This window comes from Podarcis gaigeae (genome assembly GCF_964106915.1).
Source record: "Podarcis gaigeae genome assembly, chromosome: 11".
NCBI classification, from domain to species: Eukaryota; Metazoa; Chordata; class Lepidosauria; order Squamata; family Lacertidae; genus Podarcis; species Podarcis gaigeae.
This window is the reverse complement of record NC_139687.1, coordinates 26,184,974-26,199,663: the sequence shown is the minus strand read 5'-3', so window position 1 is coordinate 26,199,663 and position 14,690 is coordinate 26,184,974. Positions and strand designations below refer to the sequence as shown.

At 40.9% G+C, this 14,690-nt stretch overlaps 1 long non-coding RNA gene across 1 annotated transcript; it reads left to right on the top strand.

Annotated features, from left to right (window-relative positions):
- Nucleotides 1-861: 861 nt before the first annotated feature.
- LOC310827018 lies at nucleotides 862-13,973 on the top strand. The gene is made up of 3 exons (XR_014556138.1): nucleotides 862-1,339; nucleotides 9,305-9,416; nucleotides 12,012-13,973. It is a non-coding gene; the product is annotated as an uncharacterized lncRNA (long non-coding RNA).
- Nucleotides 13,974-14,690: the final 717 nt, after the last annotated feature.

The window sequence follows — 14,690 nt, the reverse complement described above, 5'->3', positions numbered from 1 at the left end:
TCTTTCTTTCTTTCTTTCTTTTTGCAGTAGACGGGAAAATGTTTGGTTATTGATTTCATTATTCTGGAGCACTGAATATAGACGGTGTTGTGTGGCAGCATGCTATATATATGTGTGTGTGTGTGTGTGTGTGTGTGTGTGTGTGTGTGTGTATGGGAAACCCAGCAATTATACTAGAAATGTCAAGTGTGAAAAGGCCCGTATAAAATGATTGTGCATCTATAGTGGCTGGATGTGACAGAAGTTTATCTGGAAAACATGGAGGAAGACCTAGTCCATTTCACACCTGCCTCTACAGCTGGCATATGCAAAAAAAAAATGTTAAAGTGATGGATTGACATATTTACATCACATTTCTAGCTTAGCCCTAAGCAACAGTAGCACATCAGATAATGAATTTGCCGCAGCACCAAGGTTTCAAGACATGATTGGTCTCAAATCGGAAACCCTGGGATCATATGTCTATACCAGGGAAGCCCATCAACATCTGGGTGGCCTGAACTTCCATCATCTCCCAATCACTGTGTGCAAGATTGACACACTATGTGGTTAGAGTATTGTGTTTAATTCTTTAGCTATAACCCTGTTTCTGGACCATATCACTGGGCAGCCCTTAATGGAATATTACCATAATGTGTGTTCTGACCTCTCCTCTGCCCTACAACCATTTCCTGTACTGGAGATGCATGCCGGTATTTCTGTACTTGTGCTCACACACTAAAAAATAAATTAAAAAATCAGGATGTTTCAAAGAGCAAATGTTAAAAGCTTTGGGCACAATAGAGTCTTGTGCTTTTTAGGAGAAAGGTCAACAACCATTCCATTCCATTTATTTGTTTATTTTAAACAAAACAAACAAGTAATAATTAGATATTGTGCAAGACTGATATATAGCTATTGGTTATTTATTCATCTTAGTCATTTTATACCCAGCTTTTCACTATGTTACAGAGTGGCAATACTGTAATTCTGATAAAGAGGTTTCATGCAAGATCTCGGTATTAAAAATATGTTTGTTTTTGAAAAATACTATATTCGGTTAAGGTCTACTTAACTAAAATAACATGTCTCCCTTTTATAATGTACACGAAACCTTTTTTCTTTATTTTTTTGTTCTGTTTTGTTTTCTACATGGGTACTATTTCTTGTTTCTTTTTTTTACTCTAAGCACTTGTAATTTTGTACTTTTTATTTTTCAATATCAAAGAAAAAAGTCTTGATGTAGGTGTTGCATTTAAATTCACCAAGATACCTTCCCTCCAGATGTGTTAAGGTCTTGACAGGATAGCACCTCCAAACTGCGTTGCTGAACTTCCAGCATGCTTTCAAAATGCTGCAGGTAATGGAAATTAGCACACTTGTATTATTTTGGTTGGCAGAAACAAAATGGCGAGGTTGTGTTCCGATGAAGGGCAAATAGAATCTGGGAATGGGGTAGTACAGACCACCTATCAAAACATCACCACACCCATGAGAGATCACCCAACAAAAAGAATGCAGTAACAAGTTTGCACACCAAGTGATGACTGCAGATGCATAGCAGGTAGTTTAAGGGACACAGGTGGCGCTCTGGGTTAAACCACAGAGTCTAGGGCTTGCTGATCAGAAGATTGGCGGTTCGAATCCCTGCAATGGGGTGAACTCCTGTTGCTCGGTCCCTGCTCCTGCCAACCTAGCAGTTCTAAAGCACGTTAAAGTGCAAGAAGATAAATAGGTACTGCTCCGGCTCTGGTTCTCCAGAAGCGGCTTAGTCATGCTGGCCACATGACCCGGAAGCTGTACGCCAGCTCATAAAGCGAGATGAGCGCCGCAACCCCAGAGTCGGTAATGACTGGACCTAATGGTCAGGGGTCCCTTTACCTGTCTTTCCACCATAAGAGAAAATCTGGAATAAATGTAAAAATAAGAATTAAAAGGTTGGTGTTTTGATGATGAATTGTTCTGAAGATGATGGGGTGAAATGGTATGAAAGTGTACCACTAATCCCACAATAAAGCTCCAAGATCTCCTGTGCTCAGTTGCTGCAGGAAGCCACTGGGCTTTCCTTCTTTCATCCAAATATTTGCTGCCTGCCAAAAAATGGTAGTCAGGACCTTGTCCGCTATTGGACCTGGGCACCTGGTCTTTCTTTTCATTGGTGTGGAACAAAAGGGCTCTTTAGCTATATGAGGCAATTTCCTTGGACAGGCCAGCAAAGAGGTCCCATACCACTGATCTAGAGACCGTGTGCTCTACCCTTTCATCCCAATCTTCTCCATCTGGTTTGCAATATAGAATTTACAGTTCTTGCTACCTTAATTTAACAGTTGTGGCAAAGAAAGAGTCTTTGCTTGTTTCAAGACTCTCTCTTTTGCTTTTAATTAAACAGCAGATTTGCACCTTGCATTGTGTTTATTATGTCTGCAAGTTTTAATCAATTTAATCAGTGAAGTTGATTAATTGGAAGGGGCAATTTTCATCAGCAAGGCAGAGAGCTGAGGGTATTTTTGTACCTACTTTTGGTACTGGTGTTATTACTATAATATGGAATGAATCAAAAGTATTGAACGTTGGTTCTGTTCTTACAAGCAGCTAGTAGTTTTTGCTTATTATACTGAAAGTTCTCTCATACCTTCATTGTCTCAAAAGGACATTGTTGGGCAATATGCAAATATTCTTAAATGTAATTAAGTGTTCAGTTAATGGGTCAAATAGCAGGTGATTAATCAGCTAAAATTGTTCAATCAGTTGACAGCTATGCAATATGGAACATTATTGTACAACCACTGGGTTTTCTCACGAGAACCTACATTTAGGCTAGAAATATATTTCCAGAGGAGCTAAATAAAGTATAAAATCATGACTGTATGTTCGAAATAGGTATAAATGAGTACTTTGAAGTCAGGCCAGCTGTCAGCTATTTTTTACTGCTATCTCCTGCTATTAACTTCATTATGACAGGTCTGTTTTATTGTTGCTGCGGTAAACTGATTTATATTAAGCACGATAGGTAAGGTTTGGCAGACTTGACATGAGCAGCTTCTAGTTTAAAAGGCTCAAAATTCTATTTTAGGAGTTTGCAAACTAGTCCTCACCAGAATTTGCATGTAAAGTCAGTTATCTGAGAGCCAACACAGTGTGGTGGTTAAGAACGGTGGACTCGTAATCTGGTGAACCGGGTTCGCGTCTCCACTCCTCCACATGCAGCTGCTGGGTGACCTTGGGCTAGTCACACTTCTCTGAAGTCTCTCAGCCCCACTCACCTCACAGAGTGTTTGTTTGTGGGGGAGGAAGGGAAAGGAGATTGTTAGCCACTTTGAGACTCCTTAGGGTAGTGATAAAGTGGGATATCAAATCCAAACTCTTCTTCTTCTTCTTCTTCTGTCTGTGCCTTGGTGTCATACCACATACAGTATGTTCCTTCCCCCACCCCACCCCTCTCTCCCTCCCTCCCTCACACACACTGGGGAGCAATCACATTTTAAAATGTCCTTAATTGGGATAATGTTTGGTTTAAATACCACTTATAAGAGTTTGCTGTGTATGTGAAGAATTGAGTATCAATTCGTGGTTGGCAGCTGATTGTTACTTAGCAACATAAAGCCGATTGCGGGTAAACTGGCTTATTTTAATGCTGAGTTACAGGATTGTAAAATTGCTCTTCTGATTGGCTTGCTAGATAGAAACTCTTGGTCACTCATTGGACAGGAAGTGTGGTCTGTATACCAATCAAATCTTATTGGCTGAAGGGCAGGCTGGTTGGAACATAAATAGGCTAGTTCTATCACAGCTTAGGGAGCGTGTGACTGTCTGAGATTGCTGACCAGAAAAAGAAACTGGGAGAGAAAGCAGAGCATAGGAGTCTAGAGTTGAAGCAGAAGCCGGAGGAAGACAGGCAAGAGGTGGTTGAGGAAAGCCTGGGAGTATCCTCTGCTTCCAAAAAGCTGAACCACCATCTTAAGCAAATCAAAGGACTCTGAGCAGTGAGGGAGAATTCAGCAAGGAGTGCCTGGAGCTGACCAGAGTGAGAATGCCTGCAAGCCTGACTTAAAGGAGAACCAGCCCAAGGCCTTTTTTGCATGGCAGTGGTGAGAACTTACTGGTTCCTATGGGTAATTGGCAACCAAGTTAAGCAGGGATAGGAATTGTGCTTCACCATTGAGTCTTATGTAAGTTCCTATATTTGCAAACAACAGCCAGTTATAATAACAACCACCTTGTAAAAGCAAGCACAAATCGTTAACAGGTAACCAAAGTATAGTATAGTATTTACCTGGTTTTACTTTTCTATTTAATAATAATTGGAGAATATTTCATCATTTTGATTTACTTACAAAGTGTGTCTGGCTTGCTTTTGTACCATGTCTAATCTACCACAGCTACTAGTATTTTAAAGGCGTTGGTTAACAGCACAATACAAATATATGGCAGCAGCAGTTAGAAGCTGGTTCTCTACATATTGAGGAGAGCTAATACACCACTCATTGGGGGAGGGGCTTTGTCATGGGGCCTCTAGTGCATAGTCTCATCCCCTTCCCTTCCTCCCATTCCAGTCATTCACCCTCAACGGCCTCTACCAATTAGTCTGAATCGGAGTGCTCAGAGGGAACCATGGTGCTGAGCATCATGTCAGCATCTGCAGGCATCTGTTAACAAAAGATGTCTTGGGAGAGCTTGACCCTAAGAAGCAGCCTATAAATATTTGCACCAGAGTTTGACCCTTCTGCATTACAATTTTCTTATTTCAATTGAATTAAATGTTATTTAGGTTGTTTCAGATGAACAAACAAAGCGATTCCTAATGCACTTTCCTATTTGCTGGGCAGATGATGTTACAGTTCCAATCCCAAAGGATTCACAGTATGAAGTGCTCTGTGATCCTATAGTTCACTTGAAAGGCTCTGTGAAATTTAGTAAACAAAGACACTACTCCTAGAAATGAGGGTATTTCTTGTTTTCTAAATTGCCGTTTCAAAGAGCAACAAAAGACTTCATTTAAGATCACTCCCTTCTCTCTTTAGAAATCTTCTCTCCTTGTAGACAGAGGAACAGATGGGGGAGGAGGTACAGAATCTATGAACATAAAAGAAAAAGCTTGTCAAAATATTCTTGTATGTCTTCCTTTAAACCTCCCTGCCTGAGTAATCCATGATCAGAGACAAATATTAAACATTTTTACAACAGTCTACTCTTTTAAACCTAAATGCTACACTCTAGGAAGTTGAGCCTCATAAGACAAAACCCAAGAATTCCACACATGGGTAAATGTTTTATAAACAAGTCACTAACTTCGTCATTTGATTTTCTTCTTTGCCCATCACATATTGCCTAGGGAGATAAAGATTTATTTTTGTTAATTTATTCATTACAATAAAACTATTTGCCAAATAATCTCTCCAAAAAGGCAGGCATGGAAATTATGCTTAAGCCATTTTATCTTGGAGTGTGCACACAATAGTTTGATTGCACACTTAGAGAGATCATAGGAATCTGCTCCCTCAAGGGTAAATCACATAGGAAGGCTTCCAGGGTAAATAATTGCAACTCTAAATCCATGTTCTTTGCAGATAGCTAGGCTTGAGAATCCTTTGTTTTGGGGAAACTTGTTCCAGTCGAAGAAGAAAACACAAAAGAAGTTCAATGCAATAAACATTCCCAGCCTCCCTCCCCACCCACAGACACACAAGTATAAAGAGCATAACCCAGGAAAATGGAGGACAAAATGCATGGGCCATGAACATCTGCATCTAGCATATACAGAGACTTATCTTGATTTAGAGCTCAGAAAAATCAGATCATTGGGTTATGCAGAACAGCCTCCACCCCTGACTTAGGGGGCAAATTTCTGTGTCAAGTATTTCAGATTTGACTTCAAGAGCTGGGTTGCAGTCAGTAAGCCAGAGCTTTCCAAACTTTGTGTCGCGACACGTTAGTGTGTTGGCTGCAGTGTGTAGGTGTGTTATGCAAACGCTCCTCCCAGGGCTGGAAAGGGGTTGGTTTAACCTCCAGTTTGCTAGTAAAACTGAATTACTGTGTAGCAAAATGATGCATGTCTAAAAAGCATGAAAAGTTTGGAAAGCCTTGCTTGAAAGGCTAAGACTTGGAGAAGCAGTCTGAGTCACTGAACGAGCTTCCTTGCATGCTCTACACGAGGTTTCCTCCATCCACAAAGCCAAAGCATCTCCCATTATGACATTCACAGCCAGCTGTACCCAAAGCTAATCCTACTCGGAGTAGACCCACTGAAATTAATGGGCATGACTAACAGGAACAGCATGTGGGCTGGACCTGGGATCAGCCAGTGGATGGGCTGGCTGACAGGAAAATCCTTGTCCCATGCCTTACCAAACTTGTTATTTCTGTAAGCATTAAAAGAATGGTTTACGGTATGTTAGCCTGGAGAGTATTGTGGTCTCCACAATTTGGTCTCCCCCAAATGCCTTTCTCAATAGAATGGAGCATCACTTATACTCCTCCCAGCTGCATAGCTCAGAAGGATATCATGCAGGGTAGCCCACCAGAGCCATTGTTAAGCATCTTCCACTGCCTGACCAATACATTATTTTTGTGGGAGGCCCTTGGAAATGACTGATTATCTAATGTTACCATTTATATTATTATGTTTGATTGTTGCTGTTTTCGCTTTGCTTTTATGTTGGTATTAGTTACTTTCTTGTCTTAGAAGACAGGCAGAATATTAAATAAATAGGTAAATTATAAGGTAGACAAATACCTTTGTGTTGGGTTTTCCCTACACAACTTTTATTTTTTGAAGCTAGGAAGTGCATATTTTAAGCAGAAGAAACAATTGAATTAAAATGTACAATAGACAGCACTGAATATTTAAGATTTTCTGGAGATTTCTTCCTGATTCAATAACCAGCTGGGAGGCGTTGATGGCCTTCGACTGAATCTTGGAGTATTCCAATTATTCAGAGGAATTCTGCCACCAGCAATTGCTTTGTACAAAGATCAGTTATGCTTGTAATAGCAAGTTACCGTATTTTTCCGTGTATAAGACTAGGTTTTTTCCCCTTAAAAAATAATGTCAAAAATTTGGGGGCGTCTTATACACAGATGGTAAAAAAATATACGACTTTTTTCTTAAATGGGAGTCTCCAAAAATAGTGGGCGTCTTATACGTTGTGTGTCTTCTAGATGGAAAAATACAGTATATGTAATAATTCATTGAATAACTTCTTTATATAAATAAGGTTTTCCCCCTCAATGGAGCTTGTCCATCTCATGGTATAATGTTCATCTGTCACATTGTGTCTGCTTCTTCTCACATCACCATGCTGGTCAGGACAGAATCACAGAACTGAAAGCTACCTTGGCGGTGGTCGAGTCCAACAACTTACTCAGTACAATGCCTGCAATGCAAGCTACAACTACAACCTCCCGAGCAGCTGCCTCTCCAGCCTCTGCTTAAATATCTCCAGCCTGAAATATCTCCAGCCTAATATTTGCAGGACGTGAGCCTCCCTGGGCAAAGTATCCCACAGAAAAAGTCCATTGCCCCAAAGGGCTACTCTGGGGACCCATCTGCACTATGCATTTAAAGTAGTATAAGAATAAGAATTTATTTATATCCCACCCATCTGGCCGGGCCTCCCCAGCAACTCTGGGTGGCTCCCAACAGAATATTAAAAACATGATAAAACATCAAACATTAAAAACTTCCCTAAACAGGGCTGCCTTCAGATGTCTTCTAAAAGTCAGATAGTTGTTAATTTCCTTGACATCTGATGGGAGGGAGTTCCACAGGGTGGGTGCCACTACCGATAAGGCCCTCTGCCTGGTTCCCTGTAACCTTGCTTCCCACAGTGAGGGAACCACCAGAAGGCCCTCGGAGCTGGGCCTCAGTGTCTGGGCTGAACGATGGATCTAGAATCATACCTAGATTAGTTTCTTTTGTACTGTAATATGAAATGGCTTAATTAAATTTTATTTTTAAAAAGTAGTATCCTACCACTTTAAATAAGTCATGCCTTCCCTCAAAGCACCCTGCTGAGAGTTGTTAGGAAACCCCAATTCCCCTCAGAGTTCCTTGGGAAGAGAAATTTATTGTTAAACCACCCTGGGAATTGTAGCTGAGAGGGGCCCAGCTCTATACCAGAGGAGACTGTTATTCTGAAGGTTATATAACTACTTCTGTACCCAGTTCCAACTATATAATGGAACACGTGGTGCCACACAATCCCAACTGCCAATAAATAACCAATCAGCACTGGTAGCAGACATAAATGCCAACCTTGCATTCAAAGTGGCCTTCAAGGCCACAATAAACAGAAACTATCACAGCCAAACAGTTACATTCTCCTTGTTGGGCTGTAAATGAAGATATTCCTAAACAGAACATGGCCACCCATGGGCACACACTCCTTATGTACGTTGGAATCAATAGATAACAGGCAGAAGTAAACACCTGGCTGAAATGATGTGGGGAAAACGTTTGGTTCCCCAGATGTTGCTGAACCACAACTCCCATCATCCCTGGCCCTTGACCATGTCTCCTGGGACGGATGGGAATTGTAGTTCAGCAACATTCGGAGGAAAACAGGGTTCGCTGCATCTGATCTATGTAGCCATGAGTTCCACAGTATTCTTCTATTAACACTTTTCAGATTCATAGAATGTCACCTTGCTCTTTATTGGATAAAGGAAAGTGGAAGTGCCAGCCTGACCTTCTCAATATTCTTCATGGTTTTATATATCTATTTAATGGCCTCTCTTATTAGCCTCCCTCCAGAGGTCTTCCCATTTTTCTTATTTTTACTCTGTCCCTATGTAGCTCTTCTATTTCTGTTAGCTGTTTTATGAGATAGACTGGCAAAAAGTGGAGTATTAAGTGCCCTATTGATCCGTTCTTCTAATAAGCTCAGCCTGACACCATTCTTTATACAGAAACAGAACATTCTAGATTTGTTTTCCATTCTAACTGCCATTTTGGATCATCAGTTGTATTAATTTGTCAAATAGAGTATATTGCTGATATGTGTCCAGTTTTAAAATGTGAAGGATGAAAGTAGCTACTAGGGACATTATGTGGAATTTAATGCTGCATTCCCATGCACATTTACCTAGGAGTAGGGCCCGTTGAACTCAGTGGGGCTTCCTTCTGTTGCTTCATTGTAATTTTCCTTTCTGAGGAAAATATTTGAACTAATGCACTTCATTAACTCCATTAATTCCTGATTACATTCTGATTTGCTTTTGACTGCCAGTCACATTCTTAAGATGTCTATGGCATTTCAGTACCATTGTTTTAAATGAAATATATTTTGTGATCATTATATTTAGGATTTCGCTTGTTTTGCTGCAGTAGTTGTTCAGAGGCATCACAGTAAAAAAGGACAAGATGCAAAGCAAGAATTTGAAAGGCTCTATTAAATATATCGGGAGCTGTTTGTGGGAAGCTTCTCTCACACATAAAGGTGAACAACCGAACTGTGTAAATTGTATTGCAAGTCACAACTGGTTATTGCGTATGCAATCATGATATGTATTTTAAAACATCAGCTGATCATACTATACCAGTTCCAGTTAGCAATGGCACACTGGCAGAAAACAGAAAAAAATAGAGAGCGCAGCTCATTCTGCAAGTAATTATATGCTGCTAAAAACAACAACAGTTGAACCTCGTGGCCTTGCTGTGGTGATTCAGTTTCAGATATATTTTCTCTTGTGGAAATGTATCGTTTCTCAAGCTGAGTTTAATGTTTCTTGTTGGCTGGATTTTTATGGTTACCAAAGCTCCCCAAATATTCTATGCACCTAGCTGCAAATCTGAATCAAAAATATAATATTGCCAGACACTCAGGACAAATGTGAGCAATTACCTTGGGTAGGATGTATGTAGGCAGGCTGCAGGCAGAAATCAGAAAGGATGGAGCCCAATGGTCTGGTGAAATGGCGAGAAGACTCGGTAGACTCTTTCAGCTACAAGTTTCCCAATGTAGGAGGAAGGGAGCAAATCTGGGAGTCTTATAGCAGCCAGACAGCCAACCAGATTGGTCCTCTTATTTCCCAAGCCAGGAGGATATGGGCTGTGATGTGCAGCTGAAATTATATGTAATGGCCTCCTTTGAGCAACAGTCACAATAGCCAAGGAAGTCAGTATCTGATCCACATTGTGTTCCCTGGTCTAAGATCACTCATCAGCTGATAAGTGGAGACTTCATTCCTGCTCTCTGCTCCTACAACATGTTCCCTGCAGCATATGTGTTGTCAAAGCAGTACCCAGAAGGACTGAACTCTCTACTCATCAGCTAGTGAGAAGGGAGTGAAATCCTGCTCCTTTGTCATTGTACCAGTTCCCAGCAGGAACCCAGAGGTGTCAACTGATTGACAGGTGGGTGTGGCCTTGGAAAAATTGCCTAATTGGCCAAATTGGACCCCCTGGCTGGGAGTCCCATACCCCTGGGGTGGGCAATATTGAACCAGTCGGATGGTTAGTGTGGTGTTGAATACAGCAGCTTTTGCTTATACTCCAAAAAATGTCGTCAACATATCATCAGGGACCAACTAAAATAACACAAGGAATGAGTGACTTAGAAAATTATCTACTGAAGACTTTCTTTTTGTGTTAAATGCCTCTTCCTTTATAGCTAATGCCAAAGCCGGATTTCAGGAGTCTGTCCGTCTAGTTTTTGGGTTCTTTAGTCTTTAAACAGTGTGAGGAATGAGGGGTGGGACTTGCATATACCAAATGTAATGTTGCAATCCTTGTATAAAAAGGACATTTCATAGTGACTAGTAGCAATTTCATTACTGAGTGCAACCATGCCATAAGGCAATGAATAAAACTCAATATTCCCTGAAACACTGCAGCAAAAAGATAAAGTGTGAGTTTCATAATTGCACCCGTTATGCATATAATCTGAAATGTATTGCACAGTATATCAACAATTCAAACCACTGTACTCCTAGATTCCACAGATTGTTTCCTAAAACAGTTCTATCTCATTTTCCTAGAATGAATTAGTAATGAGATTACACTTTTGTTCTTTCACTGGAGTTAGCAGATGTTGTTCGATTCCACCTCCCATCCATCCCTGTCAGCATGGCCAATGGGTGGGGGTTGATGGAAGTTGTCACTCATCAACATCTGGCGAGACACAGGTTCTCCACCCCTGTTTTTGTGCTACAGAATAAAAGAAATCCACTTTTTTTAAAAAAAAAAGATAGAATAAGGCTTTCTCAAAAAGAACAAAACAATTGAATTAATTTGAATCCTCAATTTACATAAATTATCCATATAGTTTGTACCTCTCTGCAGTGTAATGTTTCTTTGTTTTGAAAGAGCAAATCTCATCTTAATTTGATTAGTACATGGATTGTACTTTATCTGCTATCTTAAAGGCTTAGGACATTAACATTTGTATGCTGCTATTCTATACATATTCTACGCTACATACAATTTATCTTGTGCTAGCTATCCACGCACATTTCCTCAGAACAGATTACCTTTGTTCACATTATCGTTGAGTGATGATCCGCAATATTCTTGAGTAACTTTAGTCCTTGAGATGGATAGCATTTCTCCAATGAAAATAGAGACATCCTAAAGAAAAGCAGGACATTCTGGGATCAAATCAGAAACTGGGACAACTTCTGTAAATCCAGGACTGTCCCTAGAAAATAGGGACACTTGGAGGTCTGGAATAGGGTTTGTTCATTTATTATTTTATTTATTAAATTTCTTTGCCTCTTTTCATCTGAGGATCACAGGGCAGTTTGCAATTTAAAACCCCCCAAAAATGCATGACAGTAACAAACAAAAACAATACACCCAAGTCTGGGGAGTGTGCTGAGGACCATATAGAAAGGTTTGGAAGCCACTTTTGACCCCCAGGCCTAAGGTTTCTTCCCCCTAAGTGAATGAAAGCAGAAAAGCTAGTCATGGATTTCCAACTGGATATCTTTATTTGGAACCACAATATGAAACCTTCAGTCCTGCTGAATACAAAAATAGCTAATCTCTTTCTTCTTGATCTGAATGCTTCTATCTTCTGTTTCTTTTGTATTAGGAAGAGATGATATAAATTGCAATGGGGGGTCTCCACCTCTCGTACGTTACCTTGCAGGAGAAAGGAGGAGAAACATCAAAGGACCCTTCCATTGGCCAACTTTTAGCAATTTGTATTCTATGCATGAAGCCTGGATTATTTTTTTCAACGTTGAAAAATAAACTTGGGACATAAATATATATATTTAAAATAGTATAATAAATATCCATCTCTTGGGTACTCTGTAACCTATCCAGAATCACTCCACTTTTCTCCCAAGCTCAGAATATTCTTGTTCTTTGGTGAAACCGTATTACCTTCTAGTCTTGCCAGCTTGACAGTGGTGACAAATAATATATACTGCGAAGAATACATTCTCTCCCATGTGGAATAAATCTTGAAATGACATCTCAGTATCCAGGAGATTTTATACAACTACCAAATTCCATATTAGACAGTGAAGAACTTACGCAAGCACCATCTTGACCATATCTTGTAGAATGCAGAAAAAGACCCTGCAGGTAATCGGGTTGAATTCTCACACCTAAAGAGTATATAGGTTGTTTTCTTTTCCTGATGTGTGTCCAGGTTTCTAGAACCAAGAAAATGTAAGAGGGGATATCCTTCCTAGCAAAAAAAGCAGGTCACAGATGCTGAATGCAGCAGATTTCTGGTGAGATATGAAGCAAATGAATATATTTGTATCCTGCCCTTCCATCGATGTGTTCAAGGTGGGATAGTTATAGGGTTATCTCATTTTATAATTGCAACAAGACTGAACGGAGACTATAAACAAGAGTTGCCACAGGTCCTTTTCTATTGTGAATGTGAAGGAAAGTCTTCACTGTGCGAGATGACCTTCCAATTTGCCTGCCCTAAGACCAAAAAACAACAACAGCAGAAGTCAAGCCTGTTCATGCATTTGCCTGAACATGTGAGCTCTTACTGTGTCCAAGGACAGGGGCAGGGGGCACAAATGCAAGCTCTGTTCCCAATGCAAGCTCTTTGTGCATAATCCCAGACCTTCCTTATGTTGAATGCGGAAGATCTGCACAGGCAGTTACTCATTTTCACTTGATGTGAACCCACAGCGTGATTATAAAACAATCTTCATCAGGATACCCAACTGTATGACACACTATTTCATATGAGATCCTGCTCCACTTCTCATTTTTCTATGATCCCAAGATGGTACAGAATTCAGGGCTGATCTTCCAGGCATTTGTAATTCCTACCATCCTCTAGAATCAACAAAGTGTTGCACAATAGCTTGGGGGGCTTCTGTGGGCACATCAGATCATCTTTCTATATGATGCACCATTTGCAACCCAGCTGTAACACTGCCAGAAATGTTTCAAACCGCGAGCGCAGCAGTTGCTTGTTGTAACAATATCAAAGAGCCACAAGATGCAACCTGGGTGTGTTGAGCTTCCTGGAATGAACCAGGAACTAATTAAGAGCAACACTCACTTCCTCTGGCTTGAGGCGAGAGGAAGAGATCATGGACTGAGCCCTGCAAAACTTAAATAAAGTCGGTTTGATGCTATAAACAATTCCATATTCATGAAGCACTTTCCTGTTTTCTGCACTTGTGTTTTCTGAGGCATAAAAGAAAGTTGAAAGAAAAGTCTCTCATTGTCTGTTACAATATAATTAAAGAAGGGGGACAAAAGAAAAGGGATCCCCCACTAAATATGTAGATGTTGTCTATTGTGGGCAGTTGCATAGCGTGCATTGCCAGTGCCTGGGGCTGTGCAGAGGGGATGGGGTGAAAGGGAGGGAAATGGATAGAGTACACATCCATATTCAACTGCCTAACGGCATCCGTGTCACCCAGGAGATTGCAGTTGCAGAGCTAAGAAAAGAAGAGTCGTTCCATTGTCTGGAAAGGCCGCTTCCTGGTTTGCATGGAGAAGCTGCTTTCAATGGAGCCCAGCGATGGAAGCGCACAGCTGTATTGAGGCAGCACCAGGTGTTGAAATTCTGTGCCCTAAAATTGTTGTGCCTGGGGCAACTGCCCCTGTGGGCTCTCTCCATGCCACACCACTGATTGTGGGCCCAGGTGCAGTAGAGCCAAGGGCAGAAGGAAGCTGAAAACAACACAGGTGGGTTTTGTTCATTTATTATTATAAGACACGTGACAGCGTTGGCATCCAATGGATGGAGGAGTGTGCCATCAGTGATAAAGTGAATCCACTGGAAAGTTACAGCACCTGCTGTGGCTGTACAGATCAATATGGGAGAGACATGTTTTGTTACAGCTGGTGAGGCATCCAAGCAGGGTGCTACACTGGGGCAAATGAAGGTGTCCAGTATGCGCTATGGAATTTCTTCTCTCTGTGCTCCTCCCAGTGATCATTTCTTCTCTGGTCACTTCTGTGGATACACAACCTTTCTGTCTAGGCACTGTGGTCGTCTGCAAGGGATTCCCACACAGTGGGATTAATGTTGCCAGCCTTCATGTCATGTTTGCAGGCATCTTTATAATGCAGAGTTGATCCACCAACAGGCCTGGTGCCTAAAACCACATACAGCACATCCTTGGAGATTCTGCCATGACAGCAGTATGGGATTATCCAGGCCACAGCGTTATTGATTACAGATGTTGGCAGGTTTTGTGGCAGGTATTGGGTATGTATCTTGAAATCAACCAGCACACTGGCAATAATAAATTAACATAAGAATATGTTCCACATAGGA